Raw genomic sequence first — 15,540 nt, 5'->3', positions numbered from 1 at the left:
GCATAACTTTCAGTTTTAAAAGATCAACATCAAGAGCAAGACTATCAACCTTAGAAGCAAGAACATCAATTTTACCAAACTTTTCCTCAACAGATTTGTTAAAAGCAGTTTGTGTACTAATAAATTCTTTAAGCATGACTTCAAGATCAGAGGGTACACTCCCACTATTGTTGTAAGAATTACCATAAGAATTACCACTATTATAAGGATATGGCCTATAGTTGTTGTTACCAAAATTATTCCTATAAGCATTGTTGTTGAAATTATTATTTTTAATGAAGTTCACATCAACATGCTCTTCTTGAGCAACCAATGAAGCTAAAGGAACATTATTAGGATTAACATGAGATTTACCATTAACAAGCATAGACATAATAACATCGATCTTATCACTCAAGGAAGAGGTTTATTCAACAGAATTTACCTTCTTACCTTGAGGAGTCCTTTCAGTGTGCCATTCAGAGTAGTTGATCATCATATCATCAATAAGCTTTGTTGCAGCACCCAAAGTGATGGACATAAAAGTACCTCCAGCAGCTGAATCCAATAGGTTCCTTGAAGAAAAATTTAATCCTGCATAAAAGGTTTGGATGATCATCTAAGTAGTTAGTCCATGGGTAGGGCAATTCTTTACCAAAGATTTCATTCTCTCCCATGCTTGGGCAACATGTTCATTATCCAATTGCTTAAAATTCATAATGCTACTTCTCAAATATATAATTTCCAACGAAAGCATCTTTACATTTTGTCCATGAACTAATACTATTTTAAGGCAAAGATAGCAACCAATCTTTAGCTCTTCCTCTAAAGGAGAAAGGAAACAATTTCAGTTTTATAATATCCCCATCTACATCCTTATACTTTTACATTTCACAAAGTTCAACAAAATTATTAAGATGGGCAGCAGCATCATCAGTACTAACACCAGAAAATTGCTCTCTCATAACAAGATTTAGTAAAGCATGTTTAATTTCATAAAATTCTGCTGTAGAAGCAGGTGGAGCAATAGGAGTGCATATGAAATCATTATTATTTGTGCCACTACAAGAGATGTGATATTTGTTGACGAAAAGCTTGGTGACGAAGTTGCATACCGTCATGGATATGTCTTAATAGGTGACGAATTCATCTGGCGTCAAGCACTTAAGTTAATGCTTGACGGTTTGCTTTTTTGTCAACGAAAAATCGTCACCCATTACCAAACCCGGAAGGGCTGCCATCGTCTCTGTTAATAGGTGACGAAATGAAGATCGTGGTGTATGTAAACCGTCATTGAATATAATACGGATCCACATGTCAGGTTATAAATAATTTATTATAATTTTATTTAATTATTTCTTGTGGGACCCACTAGTCCAGAAAATATTAAATTTTATAAGTTTTCAATATCATGCGTGACCCACTTGACAGGAACATAATTAATTCAATAAAAATCGTGGTTACAAAGAATCGAACCCATGTGTTTGGATTGAATGACGTGGACTGTTACCGCTGAGATGTTTCTGAACTGATTATTTATTTCCGTAACTAAGCTCAATAAAAATATTAGAAACCCACAATTACATGTAGGACCAGCCTGCCATATAGATAGCATTCATTTTCCATATTAAAAATCAAGTGCAGCAAGGAGGAATCGAACACAAGACCTCCACCAAGTAAGGGTGTTAAGAAACCAGTGCACCAATTGACACAATTTGATTTAGTTGGATACGGAATAATTTTCTAGTTTGTATGCAGCGAGGCAATTACTAGAAAATGGAATAAAAGTTAGAGAATTGGGGACTCGAACCCAAGATTTATTTCCGTATTAGGCTCAATAAAATATTTCCCACTTGATCTCAGTTATTAGAAACCCACAATTACATGTAGGACCAGCCTGCCAAATATATAGCGTTTACTCGAACCCAGGACCTCGGCAAAGAAAGCATTACAGTTAACCGCTAGACCACTGCATACTTCATGATTCAATAAAAAGCGGGACATATAAGTAATATCTATGCAGCATGGCAATAAATAAAAAAAATAGATAAATCCCATTCTTTTGGCATAGTTTACGATAAAGTTCCCATATTTGACACATAGGTGTATCTTGACATGAGAAACAATGTTGCCAAAGTGAATTTTTATATTATTTATAGAAAATTCATTTTTTGCATTTTCTAAGTGCCAAAAATGACTTTTTTGTGAAGCAAGTACGAAAAACATGGCGCAAAATGGCACCAGTACAATTTTCACGGAAATTAGTCCATATTTGAAGGATCATCCCGAATTATTAGGATTTTTCTCTCTTTCTACCTAATTTGGCTTATTTAAATGACTTTATGTCAATTTTTCAAAATTAATTCAAATTTGAACTACAAGCGTGTGATGGTTTCTCTTAATTTTTTGAAAAAATAATTTTAAGATACGCAAGTAGTGATTATATCACAGAACCATTGATAGTTTTGTAAAAATCGACCCTTTTCAATGAATAGTTATCCTAACCATTTTGACCATGCTTTCAAAAAAAAAATGTGAAAACAAACTCAAAAAAATAAATCCTTTGGCATGGGGTCCCTTTATGTGTAGTAGAAGCTAGGATAAATGATAAACATCAGTTTTGACAAACCTTTCAAAAATATTATTCACAAGAAGGAATATCATGTATAAACATCTATAGGTTTTAATCCAAATGACCAAGGTATGGCCATTCTTGTGGCATAGTTTGTGATAAAGTGCCCATATTTGGCACATCGGTGTATCTTGACATGAGAAACAATGTTGCCAAAGTGAATTTTCATATTATTTATAGAAATTTCATTTTTTTTTCATTTTCTAAGTGCCAAAAATGACTCTTTTGTGAAGCAAGTACAAAAAATGGTGCAAAATGGCACCAGTACAATTTTCAAGCAAAGTAGTCCATATTTTAAGGATCGTTCCTAGGATTTTTCTCTCTTTCTATCTAATTTCGCCTAAATAAATGACTTTATGTCGATTTTATGAAAGTAATTCAAATTTGAACTACAAGTGTGTGATGGTTTGCTTTAATTTTTTTCGAAAAATCACTTTAAGGTACATAAGTATTGATTATATCATAGAACCATTGATAGTTTTGAAAAAATCGTCCCTTTTCAATGAATAGCCATCGTAACCATTTTGACCATGTTTAAAAAAAATCAAATAAAGTGAAAACTAACTCAAAAAAGAAATCCCTTGGCATGTGATCCTTATATGTGTACTAGTTGCTAGTATAAATGATAAACTTAAATTTTGACAATGTTTCAAAAATATCATTCACAAAAATGACTATCACCTATAATCATCTATAGGTTTCAAACCAAATGATTAACGTATGGTCATTCCTGTGTCATAGTTTGTAATAAAGTGCTCATATTTGACACATATGTGTGTCTTGGCATGGAAAACAATTTTGCCAAACTGAATTTTCAAATTATTTGTTAAATCCTTGATCCAGCGTCATTGTGTCGGGCCAATCAGAACGCAATTATTTGCCTCCCACGGATTGCCCCCCAAATACGCCATCTGAACATCCGCCTAACAGTACTGCGTCCCATCCGTCCGTACACATAGACGCAGCGCCGCACCTAAACCCTAAAGCCAACCGCACCCACGATCCTTCTGCGCCGCCGTCCACGCTCCACCCACCTCCCTCCTCCTCTCTCTCCTTGCGCGATGCAGACCACGCCGCCACGATCCAGATCAAGCCGCCGCTCCGTCGACGGATCCCTTCTCCCTCGGCGCCGTGCTGCTGGGAGGGCGCTGCACGCCGGCCGCCAGGGCACGAACGCCATGGAAGGCCTTCGTCACCCACGCCGCCACCGACGGATTGCGGCGGCCGAGGTGCGTTCGTCCTTTCCGGGAAGGGGAAAATCATGGGCTGCCCTTTCCGGGAAGAGCTCTGCCGCATACGCCGCCGTGGAAAAAGGAGGGGAAGGAGTTCCGGCAGCTGCCAATGAAGAAAACGGCGCGAGTCCCTACGCCCCCACTGCGACAGGCTTGTACATCCCGTCCCGCCCCGATCCGACCCGCTGCAACATCGACCTTCGCTTTACTCCGACGAATCCCTGCGACATCTCTTCTCCGTGGCCGCCTCCAGCAGCGACACAGCGGGATTGGTCAGTCTGCTCGCAGTTGCCATCAAACTCTAGGACGCTCTCTGCCTTTCCTGTAGGTAGCCATGTTAGCTCTTTTTTCTGATTTTTGTGATGTCCTCTGCAATTAAATGACATGTTGCCAATTTGATTGTTTGCAGATTGGGGTGAGTGAAATTTGAGAGGGTTCGATTTATATTGTGTCTATTGCCAATACAGTAACCTCAAATCCTCAATGTCTGCTCTGCTATTGTTATCCGATTGAAAAAAAAAGGATGTCAATCGTTCTTGGGCTCGTGGCTATAAGCGGGGGCAGATGGAGTGGCCAGGTATGCTTTCTCTCTCGAACTGCTTTGGTTACGTATTGTTTATTGATTGATCAATTGATGTTTGTAGGGTGTCCTGTTGCTGATTGATGTCATGGCCAATCTTGCAATGTGCGCTCCTTTTGTCTTCAGGTTGCATCTGCGTCCATCTCCACTTGGAAGACGTCTGTGGGCTGATATTTCTTACACTAATTTTTTCTTCTACTAGTGATGTGTTCTTCTTCCGTCTAAGAGTGATGTGTTCAGCTGGCAATAACTGCAAAATCGCACGTTGCCTTGATTATGAATATCTGCATAATTTTTTATCATCGTGACTTAATTCGGATTAATCTAATTTGAGAGTTTCATATTGGTCACAAGGTGTCTCCCTCTCACACCAGATTATTCCCTACGGTGGAGAAATTAACCATCTTGCAAGGTAAAAATAATTGCTTTATTTTTTTTACTTTGTTTCTTTCGATTTTTAGTAACTTTTTTTTAGCAACTACGTTTTTTGATAACTGGAGATTCCATTAAGCCTAGGACTGTTTTGAATGCAGAAGAACGAGGATATGGACAAGCTAAAGCACATGGAAGATGGCTAGGCCATGGATCTGATCTGGGAAGAAACAAAATACGAAACGTATTTTCATGTTGTATACTTTGGAACACCATCTACCATCTGTTCAATGCTGAAACCCAGCGATGGAGTTTGTCAGTATTCTTTGACATCAACTACGAACTGCATGTGCAGGTTTTGAACTGCCATGATTCTGCTATCTACATATATATTAGCACCGGTAAATTATGCTACCAAGTATAAATGTTCTGATACTATTATTCTTGGTGATGTTGGTAAGTGTGCATCAGATTTGGTTATTCCTAACATGCTGTGTTATGTCGATCCAATTTTCTTTGATATAGTTTGCTTCTTGGCAAAATAGCAGAATTACTTGCCGTTGAAATATATTTTGTTTGCAGGGTGTAGTGCTATTTAGCATAAGTTCTGAAGTTTCCTTTGTTTAGTTCCAAAAGAAAATAGTACTGTGAAAATAAAACATGTTGAACAAGTTAGGTGTATATTTACCAAAATTTATATTTTCTCATGGACAGTTTCCCAAGAGACAATGGAGAAAAGGATTATAAATACTTGCAATAGACGTGGATAATATGTCAGTATTCTCTAACATCAACTACAAACTGCTTGTGCAGGTTTTCAACTGCCATGATTCTGCTATCAACATATATATTATCACCAGTAAATTATGCTACCAAGTATAAATGTTCTGATACTACTATTCTTGGTGCTGTTGGTAAGTATGCATCAGATTTGGTTATTCCTCACACGCTGTGTTATGTCAATCCAATTTTCTTCGATATAGTTTGTTCCTTGGCAAAATAGCAGAATTACTTGCCATTGAAATATATTTTGTTCGCAGGGTGTAGTGCTATTTAGCATAAGTTCTGAAGTTTTCTTTGTTCAGTTCCAAAAGAAAATAGTGTTCAGTTTATTCTTGTCAACATAGCAAATGCCAGCAAGACTCATTATTTTCTTTCTTTCTGGAAATAAAAGAAGAGAGATATAATCTGTTTATTCTTGTGCATTATCTAATCTGGTAATGAATACGTGTGCAGATACTAGCTGAATGTAAGGTTGCTGTCAAGAGGAATTTGTTGAGAGGATCATGGCTGCATGCAAGCAAGCTGATATTTTGTTGTTAGATGCTTAGATGCTTGAAATACTAGTATGATGTCAAGCGTTCATAAGTTTTGGGGACCTGATGTACTCTCAGGCTGTAACTCTATGTGTTTGTAAATTTTTTTTGTGAATATCTGTCGGTTATATGTTGCATATTTGACTTCATATATTTCTAGATTTTCATTGCGTCAAAACATCTAGTTGGTTGAAAACAAATCCAAAAATACCAAAATAACGTCATGAATAAAATGCAATAAAATGCAATCTCGCACCGTGTGGGTCTCCAACATGACATAATGCCACGTCACTACCATTTGGACCCACATGCCAGCATCCACTTAAGTGATGTCGGACCCACGTTGTCAGCAGCCACATCAACATGATGGGACCCACATGTAAGGCCATGTCAGATTTTTTGGACCAATCAGATTCTTCCTAGCATTTTGATATTGACGAAATTCCCAATTTTTAGTGACAAATCTGTCCGTCAACGATTAACACTAAACATTGACGGATTTCTAAGTCGTCACAATCAAACGTTTGACGTTGACGAAAATGAGCATACTGTCACCCCCGATATTTTATGACGGAGCTTCTGTGACGAACCCCTTGACGATCAAAATTCGTCACCCCAATGTAATCGTTGACGAATTTTGGCTTATACATGACGAAAGTGATTTGTCAAAAAATATATTTTCCTTTGTAGTGTACCCAAAAAATATATTATTCATGTAAAACGACTATAAGCGTCAATAAAGCTCACATACATTATATTTTATAATCTCAAGAGGTTCATTGGTGTAACGGTATAATAAGTAGACAAAGAAAAAGGTAACTGATGACTCTTACCTTGCTGACATCGCCAACTATAACTTTATTAACTGGCAGAGAAGAAAGCTCACGATGATGTAAAATATGTTGAACAACTGGAGTAGCTGGATTTCCTAGATGCGAGTGTCGCTGATCACAGGACACATCAAGATTATAAAGACCTCCACGACATCCCCCTCTAAGAAGAACCTCCCTGGAAGCTCGGTCAATAAGAAAATAAAATGATGAGATTTAAAGAAGTCATTATTATCATAGCTAGGTCTCTTCTCTGGAAGAAGGTTAAGAGTAATAGATGTCACATGAATAATGTTTTTGAGGTGTAATGATTGTGATGATGTAGGAATTATGGATTGATCAATATGTGTAATGCGTATACCTATACCATTGGCATCTTGGACATTATCCTTGTCGTGGTATTGCTCCTTTGTAGCTTGTCAGGGTCGTTGGTGAGGTGGTCCATTGCTGCAATATCCGCATACCAGTTGGGATCAACTGGTTGTGAGGAGGTATAGGCGTCGGTATGGTATGCGGCGGCTGCAGCGGTGGCGTTGAGAGCAGAAAGTTGGCGCTGCATGTTGCCACCATCATTGTCGGCACCAAGACAATCTTTCTGGTACCGTCTAAAGCAGCAGGATCTGACGTGCCCCACATAGGAACAAATCTGACATACCGGGCGAGTACCACCCGGCCACCAGTGCCCCAACAAGGACCCTGATATACTGGTTGTCGAGCACCTAGAGGAGGCACGTATCCCTGCTCGGGCTGCTACAACGGGGCCTAGCCCTGCTGGAGCTGCTAGAACGGGGCGCGTCGGCCAACATTGGGGGGCGCGTCGGCCAACATTGGGAGGCGCGTAACCCTGCTGGCGTTGCTGTTGGAAGGGGCACCACCGTGACCACCAGAAGGACGCAACGTGTAGTTGGTGTGATGGATGTTGACACCAAGCTCGGCGCGTCGCCCCTCCACGCGCTGCTCAGTATTCAGAAGTTGCGCATAGACCTCGCGTTTAGACATAGGATCGTAGGTTGGACAAGTGGAGATGCGATCAGCAAGGGCGTCGTAGTCGCCGCCCAGACCAGCGAGAAGGAAGTTGTTGAAATCCTTGGGACGTAGTGGCTGCCCGATGGAAGTAAGCACATCCGACAAGGATTTAACGTTGTTCAAGAAGGTGGTGTTGTTGGGGTAGTCGTGCTTCTTGACCTTGGCCAGCTGAGAGCGTACTTGCATGATGTCTCTCTTCTGTGTTTCCCATGCCTCCTACGACGTGGGGATCATCATCACCATGCCGATGATCCCCTCGGTACGTAAGAGAGGACATGAGAGCGGAGAGGATTGCCAGATCATGCTGGTGACATATCGTGTGCTTGGGGTTGGCAACCGTAGAGGCAGGGGTACCATCAATCGTAGGAACGGTAATCTCTTTGGGAAAACTGGATAGACTATCATCGACGAAGCCGTATAGAGATTTCTCCTCAAGATTGAATCAACTTGAGTACGCCAGTAGAGGTAATTGTCTGCAGTAAGACGTATGGTGATCTAGTTGACCAGGGTAATGGGTGAATCCGCGATCCGCGGTGCCATGGATGAGGCACTACCTTTGCTCATAGTCGATCTGGTGGCGGTCGACTTGGCGGAGGAGGCATTTGAGGTAGAGGATCTGGAGAGCGAGATGTCGGAGGTAGTCATCGTAATCTCGATATGCAGCGGCGTTGTGATGATCAGTAGAGGCGATCAGCGGCTCAACAGACATAGACGGAAGTGGGAGTCAGGCAGCTAGGGTTTAGTGGCTCGGCTCTGATACCATATGCAAATACATAAATTTTTTAGAGCACCCGTAGGAGCTCTGCACGTATTTGTATTAAGCAAGAAGAAGATACCATTTACAAGAGGGATATAACCATCAGCGATCGCTTTAGATCACCTGCCACCTAGGGTGGGAAACCCTAACAGAGATTAAAGTTCACTATATCCGAACGTCCCACGTCTACAATGTAACCATGCTAGCCATTCGGTGTCCAGGAGTTCCAAGAGGGTGTGGGCGGGCACTTCAACGCGATCAAATACCCTGGCATTACGCTGCAACCAGAGCGATCTGGCGGCCAGGAGAACTACCGAGTTGAACCGCCGTCGATCCTTCACCCTGATGCGTGACTCCGAAGAAGGCCACCCGTCCGAGATGGTGTTGTCCTTCGCCGGTGTAAGATGAGCCCATTGTCGTCGCTGCAAAATTCTGAACGAGATGGCGCACGCGTAACGGCATTGCAAGAGGATGTGGTTCAGGGTCTCGTCCTCGATGCCGCAAAGCGGGTAGGTAGAATGGCAATTCATGCCATGACGCGCCATGCGGTCAGCAGACCAGCAGCGATCCTGTAGTGCGAGCTAGCCGAACACCTTGAACTTGAGGGGAGCGAAGGCGTTCCAGAGATGCGCAGCGCCAGGAAGCGTGGTTCTGCCGTAGAAGAAAGCATGGTAAGCCATGCGGGCCGCGAAGGAGCCTGATCCAGTCCACTTCCATCGAAAGGAATCCTCTCCGCCGGCGGGCGGGGAAAGGTGTACTGCCTCCCAAAGCTTGAGGAATTCGAGGGTGGCGTCAATAGACAGAATCCCTCTGATGTCGCGCACCCAAGCATTGCCCTGCCGCCCCGGCCGCAGACAGGTTCAGTACCGCGGACGAACGAACCATCTTCTTGACAGCCGGTGCAATGCAACCCGTCATGAGGCCGCCAACCGTGATCATGGTCGATGCGTTGAAGACATCACGTGCCAATTGGTTTACTAGCACGCTAAGCCCAGCCCACGATTTGTTACCTTCAGTTCTCATGGCCCAGATCCACTTGGCACGCAAGGCAGCGTTGAGCAATCTCAGGTTGTGAAGCCCCAGTCCACCCATAGATCTAGGTTGGCACACGATAGGCCAGGCCATGAGGCAGCTTCCGCCCTTGCAATCCTTTGAGCCGACCCACAGGAAATTGCTACAAAGCTTGTCGATGAAGGTGAAAACCCAGGGCTCGAGATCCAGCGCAAGTAGGTGGTAGACCAGGGAAGACGTCATGACCATCAAGATCAGGCGACCGACGAATGAGAGGAGCTTCGCCCTTCACAGAGCAAGCTTGTTGGCGAGCTTATCAAGGATTGGCTGCACCTCGTGTTTCCGTAGCTTGTTGACCGATAATGGTAAGCCCAAGTACTTGCATGGCAAAGGCGAGATCGGGCATTGCAGAGTCGTACTCGTAGCCTCCACCTCCACGTCAGGACATATGATGGGTGCGATGGAACTTTTGGTGAAGTTGACACCCAATCCAGATGCGTCCGGGAAACACTCGAGGACGCGACGTATCGCGGCCACCTCCTGACGACGGCTTGGGGAAGACGATGATGTTGTCTGCGTACAGAGAGACCCGGTGGCGCAGACTCACCGCGGCGAGGTCCGTGAGGATCCCAAGGTCCTCTGCAATGCGCAACATGCCTGAGAGGACAACCATGGCGAGGATGAACATCAGCGGCGACAGGGGGTCTCCCTGCCGCAAGCCCCTTCCATGGCGGAAAGATGCCCCGGGGCACCCATTCACGAGCACTTGGGTCATGGCCGTACCCAAAAGCAAGGTGATCCAAGCAATCCACCTAGGGCAAAAACCACGCTACCGCAAAGTACTGAGGAGGAAAGGCCATGAGACGCTATCAAACGCCCTAGCAAAGTCAAGCTTGAGGAGGAGCATCGGAATTCACATCGTTGGGAGAGGTAAGAGCATCTCTAACAGAGCCCGTAAAAACATGAACTGTAAAACGCAAGTTCAGGCCACTGAACTCGTATTTACGGGTCGAAAAAGTGCCGGCGCAGATTAGATCCCGTAAAGTAAAACTGTAAAAAAGCATATTCCACTAGACCCACATGTTACACCTCTTTTTTTTTTTCCTTTTCTCTTCTCTTCTTCTTCTTCCACCACACACGCACGCGTCTGGGAGCATAGGCCGTGCTCCCGCCCGCTCCGGCCGTGCTCCGGCCCCGCCCGCGCCGACCCCGGCCCTGCCGGCGCCGCCCCGTCCTCGCCTCGCCGCCCTCCGCCGGCGGCGCCGCGCCGCCCGTACCGGCTCTCCCTGGCCGCGCCGCCTCCCTCGGCCGCGGCCGCCCCGTCCTAGCTTCGCCCCGGCTCTGCCCGCGCCTCCCCGGCTCCGGCTCGCACACCCCGACCCCGCTCGACGTCGCAGCGAGGTCGCCCCGCCCCGCTCCGCCCTGCCCCGTCACGAGCTCGCCGGAATTTGGTTGAATTCCGGCGAATTTAGTTGGATTCCGGCGACTGTAGTGGTGGAAGCCGTTAGCTCGTTCTGAAATTTCAGCGCGCCAAGAGTATAGGTTCATTGTTCAGTTCACTCCTTCAGCCCCTACAATTACAGGCCGGGTTGGGTTTTCGGTCTCGGCCGGTTTTGCCTCGTTTACGGTAACTGATCGGCGCCATTTTTCAGACTGAACCCGTAAATTAGTGGTTATTTTTCGGTTTTAGCCCTTTTACGATCTCTGTTAGAGATGCTCTAAGGTTCGTCAACGGGTCAGCCGGTATCTCATTATAAGTTAGTATGGCTAGTGGTGGCAACAGGCATAGCGTGTTCACCATGGACGTAGTCAGCTTCTCTCGACGAGACGACTTCTCGCCCTCTTCACCTCTTGGCATGGCCACATGAGACATGAGAGCTGGCGATGGTGCTTCTCCATGTCTCGTCCAAGAACGATCTAACAACGGCCCAACTCACATGAAACGGAGAACAAAATTCGTACGGCCATGACAACCTACGCCACGTCCTATTTGTCTTTTTAAGGACCTACTACATCAGCATATAGAAAGCTTCGAGCGTATGTGCTTTTTGTCTTTTCAGGGACAAAATACCCTTCACTTTTTGAACGTGCAAGACATTGTGTTTCTTTATTTGACTTTCACTTCTCTTTTCTTTAAACTATAAACTATACGCTTCTCAAATTGATCTAACCAATTACACCATTTTTTTCAAACTATGTCACGTGCCAAATGTACCCATTGGGCCATTGAGCCAACTTAGAGTATAATTACACCATTTTTGAGAAAACAAAACATCGTGAGCCTAACCTCACCTAATGCCTGATATGTAACTAGAGCAAAACGGTCCAGGCTAACGAATGAAATAATAAGTCCAATCTATACCTAATAATAAAAGTAAAAGAGCTTCTTGTTGGTCCGTCTATTTTTACCCCTGTTTCTGGTTGAAATTACAACCTCTGCCACCGCCAAGCAGAGGAAAAAAACGCTTCGTCAAGTCGAGTTGAGGCCTCCACGGGATTGTTCCGTCTGTCCGTGTGTCGCACCAGGTCGCTGTTCTCACGAGTCACGTCGGCCAGGTGAACCGGCCCACCTCCCAGCTTACCTATCTAACCCGAAGGAGTCTGCTCAAAGAAAAAGAAGAACGAGCTCTGTACGAACTCGCTTCCTCCGAAACCTATCGGAGTTTCTTTCCTTCTTGCCCACAAAAATCGACCCTTATATAGTGCGTCTCCTTCTCACGCCGATCCCCGTAGAAACGCAGCTGAAAATCTCATCAAATCGATTGCACGAACTCGCCGGATTTAGCTCGCCAAGGAATCTCGAAACTGTGCTTCCTGTAGTCAACGGATGACCCAGATCGATGGATCCCTCTATCTACATCGCCGCTCGCCTGGGTTGCCACCTCGCCGGAGCCCAGAGGTGTCGCCTGCGCTCACCCCTCGCGCCTTGCAGCTCACCCGCGCGGGCTGCGCGGCCCTGACCAGAAGGTCGCCATCATCGTCAGATCCAGTCGGACATGGTCGGTTTCGCGGAGTCCTCCTGAGTCCAGGCCATGGCCGACCTCGACTAGCTGCTTGCGAAGTATTCGTGCGACGCAGCCGAAGCTGACATATACGATGGAGTTCGGGACTTACCTATCTAGCCATGCCATGATCGAGCTCTCGCTGACGGCGGTGAGCTTCGGCTAGAGTGGATTCCAGCACGTGAGACGTCGTACAGCTCCAACGCCCCTGCTGTGTCGTGTGCCTCCAGGTACAGCGCCCTATTTTGCCAGGGTAGGCACACGCTGATGGGAGCTCGCTCGCTTGATCCGGTCCCGATGGGAGAATTGCAGATGGTAACAAGGGAGAGAAGAGCTATCAAAGGCATGGCATTTGAGACGACGAGATTTGGAGGAAATCGCCTGCAATTTAAGGGAAAACACCCACGTTCGTCCGTCATCTTGGCAACGAAGCTCGACCAGGCCGGTATCCAGTTCACGAGGAGCATGACGCGCAGTTCCTGGACATAAAACTCCTTCGTCGAGTGCTCCACAAGCTGTCCTTAAACGACTACACCAAGTACAGGCGCCTGCAAGAGCAAACGAGCTGACAGCCTAACTACCTACACTCAATTCGTGTGCTCTAGAAGATCAACTCTTGCAGATGTTTTGCTTGTCATTCTGCTGTGCTAGCTAATGAAATTATTGGTGATTCCACAAAGGAAGAGGATTTGGTTGCTTCATGATCTTTCTTCTAAATAGCACATAAATTTCAGATTATCTCCATGATCTATAAAATTTTCTTCAAATATTAAGAAAAGGTATGATGCCTCAACTTTGAATACTTAAATATAAATTGGCATTACCAACTTTCCAGGCTTCCTAGATCTATATATAGCAAGATTTGTTATTGTACCCCAAGCAAAAATTAAGTTACATGTATCAAGTAGCTTAATTATATCTTGTAGATTTAGTAGCACATCATACTGATGACGTAGCAGGTAAGAGCTGATGCCTCATGGTTTGAGCAATCACAATTTGTTATTGTTCTGTTCTTGATTCATAGTAAAAGTAAGGCTATGAAATTAATTGATATAGATTAATGTCACTGTTTGTACTGATAGTTAATATACTTTTCGAATGTCCAGATATCTTATTCTTAATGCGGCACAATATTTCCTTCTCTAATTGCGACATTAATTGACTCTTCATCACGCGGAGGTCAATCGTAAATAACCATAAACAAAATATTATCTCTTCTTATTCTTTTCTATATCAGTATCTAAACAAAAATGTCCCGTCAAGCTATAATTTTTGGTAGATGAGTCCCGTCAAGAAAATTGGAATTTCCAGTAATTAATTTTTTCATCGCCAGAAAATATTTAATAAAAACTAAACGTAGCAATTTTTGGTGTTCACCCGGTGCAACGCACGGGCACTTTTGCTAGTCTAACAGAAAGAGAAAGGGCCCAGGTTCCCGTCGGCAAGGTGAGCGCGAAATCCTATTCGCCGCCCATTGCGGCCCCGACGTTCCGTCCCGCCTGAAGAGGCAGACGATATTGGCCAGCCCATTAGCTTCCGGTTTCCTCAGTTTCCGGTTTTTTTGCTGGTTTTCCTCAGTTTGCTAGTTTTTTTTTTTTGCTGATTCTGCTGATATTTTGGGTTTTGCTGTTTTCAAAATTTGTTCGGTTTTCAAACTGTGAAAATTTCAAATGTAAACAAATCCCAATTTTGAAAAAATTTCAGATCTGAATAATTAAAATTTCGAAAATTTCACAGTTGAACATTTTTCGAATTTAAAGACTTTTCAAATTTGAATATTTTTAGAATTTGAGCTTTTCGAAATATTAATATTTTTAAAATTTTAAGTAGTTTTAAGATTTATCTATTTTTCGCTATTCGAATATTTTCCAAGAAAAAACCACCAGAAAACCGGAGTGGAACAGATATAAGCGCTACCAGCCAGCGAGTAATCTCGCATATACGAGCGAACTAAGCTCGCGAGGCTAAATGGGCCTGGCCTAGTACCAGGCGGAGCGCCAGCTAGGGATCGCTAAGGGCGCTGAACATGGGCTCCCACTCGTGACTCTCCCGTCACTCCAGTCTTGGGACTTCGGGCCCTCTTATTGTTCAGGGCCTGGGCCGAGGCAGAATAAGCTACACCCTCTACTAAGGACATCTTCAATGGGGAACACATATCGAATGCCGCCGAAAGTGGTCGTGTGGGTCCATTTGCGTCGGTTCGCGGGCTCAAAAATGATTGTTTTTTACCACGTGCCCGTTTGCGCGTAGGGGTGCCCCCAGCGGGCCGACGCATTTGGCCCGCGAGCACGAATTTAGATGTTCAAATAGAAAAATAAACATGTTCAAAGTACTCGCTATTATATCGAAATATTTGAAAGTCTCGCATGAAAATGAGGTGATATTGACGACCACGCAATATCTTCATGCCCAGCCGCTAGGGACCGTAAAGCACACGTCCGTTGGGAACCCCAAGAGGAAGATATGATGAGTACAAGAAATGAAGTTTTTCCTCGCAAAAACCAAGGTTATCGAACCAGTAGGAGATGAAGATCACGTGAAGGTTGTTGGTGAAGGAGTGTAGTGCGGCGCAACACCAGGGATTCCGATGCCAACGTGAAACCTGCACAACACAATGAAAATACTTTGCCCAACTTAACAAAGGAGGTTGTCAATCTCACCGGCTTGCTGAAAAACATAGGATTAAACGTATGGTGTGGAAAATTATGTTTGCTTGCGAGAAAACAAAAGAGAACAATGATTGCAGTAGGTTGTATTTCAGATGTAAAAGAATGGACCGGGGTCCACAGTTCACTAGTGGTGT

At 44.3% G+C, this 15,540-nt stretch overlaps 1 long non-coding RNA gene across 3 annotated transcripts; it reads left to right on the top strand.

Annotated features, from left to right (window-relative positions):
• Window positions 1–3,591: 3,591 nt before the first annotated feature.
• On the top strand, window positions 3,592–6,240 carry LOC127305834 (uncharacterized). Of its 3 annotated transcripts, XR_007854200.2 has the most exons (4): window positions 3,592–4,167; window positions 4,253–4,420; window positions 4,488–4,835; window positions 4,957–6,240. It is a non-coding gene; the product is annotated as an uncharacterized lncRNA (long non-coding RNA). The 3 variants fall into 3 exon arrangements; XR_011749343.1 differs by having other exon boundaries at window positions 3,592–4,115; window positions 4,253–4,835; XR_007854196.2 differs by having other exon boundaries at window positions 4,253–4,835.
• Window positions 6,241–15,540: the final 9,300 nt, after the last annotated feature.

The sequence above is a fragment of the Lolium perenne genome, chromosome 1, assembly GCF_019359855.2.
Source record: "Lolium perenne isolate Kyuss_39 chromosome 1, Kyuss_2.0, whole genome shotgun sequence".
Classification (NCBI taxonomy): domain Eukaryota; kingdom Viridiplantae; phylum Streptophyta; class Magnoliopsida; order Poales; family Poaceae; genus Lolium; species Lolium perenne.
The sequence above is the reverse complement of the archived record's forward strand: the minus strand, read 5'-3'. Positions and strand labels throughout refer to the sequence as shown.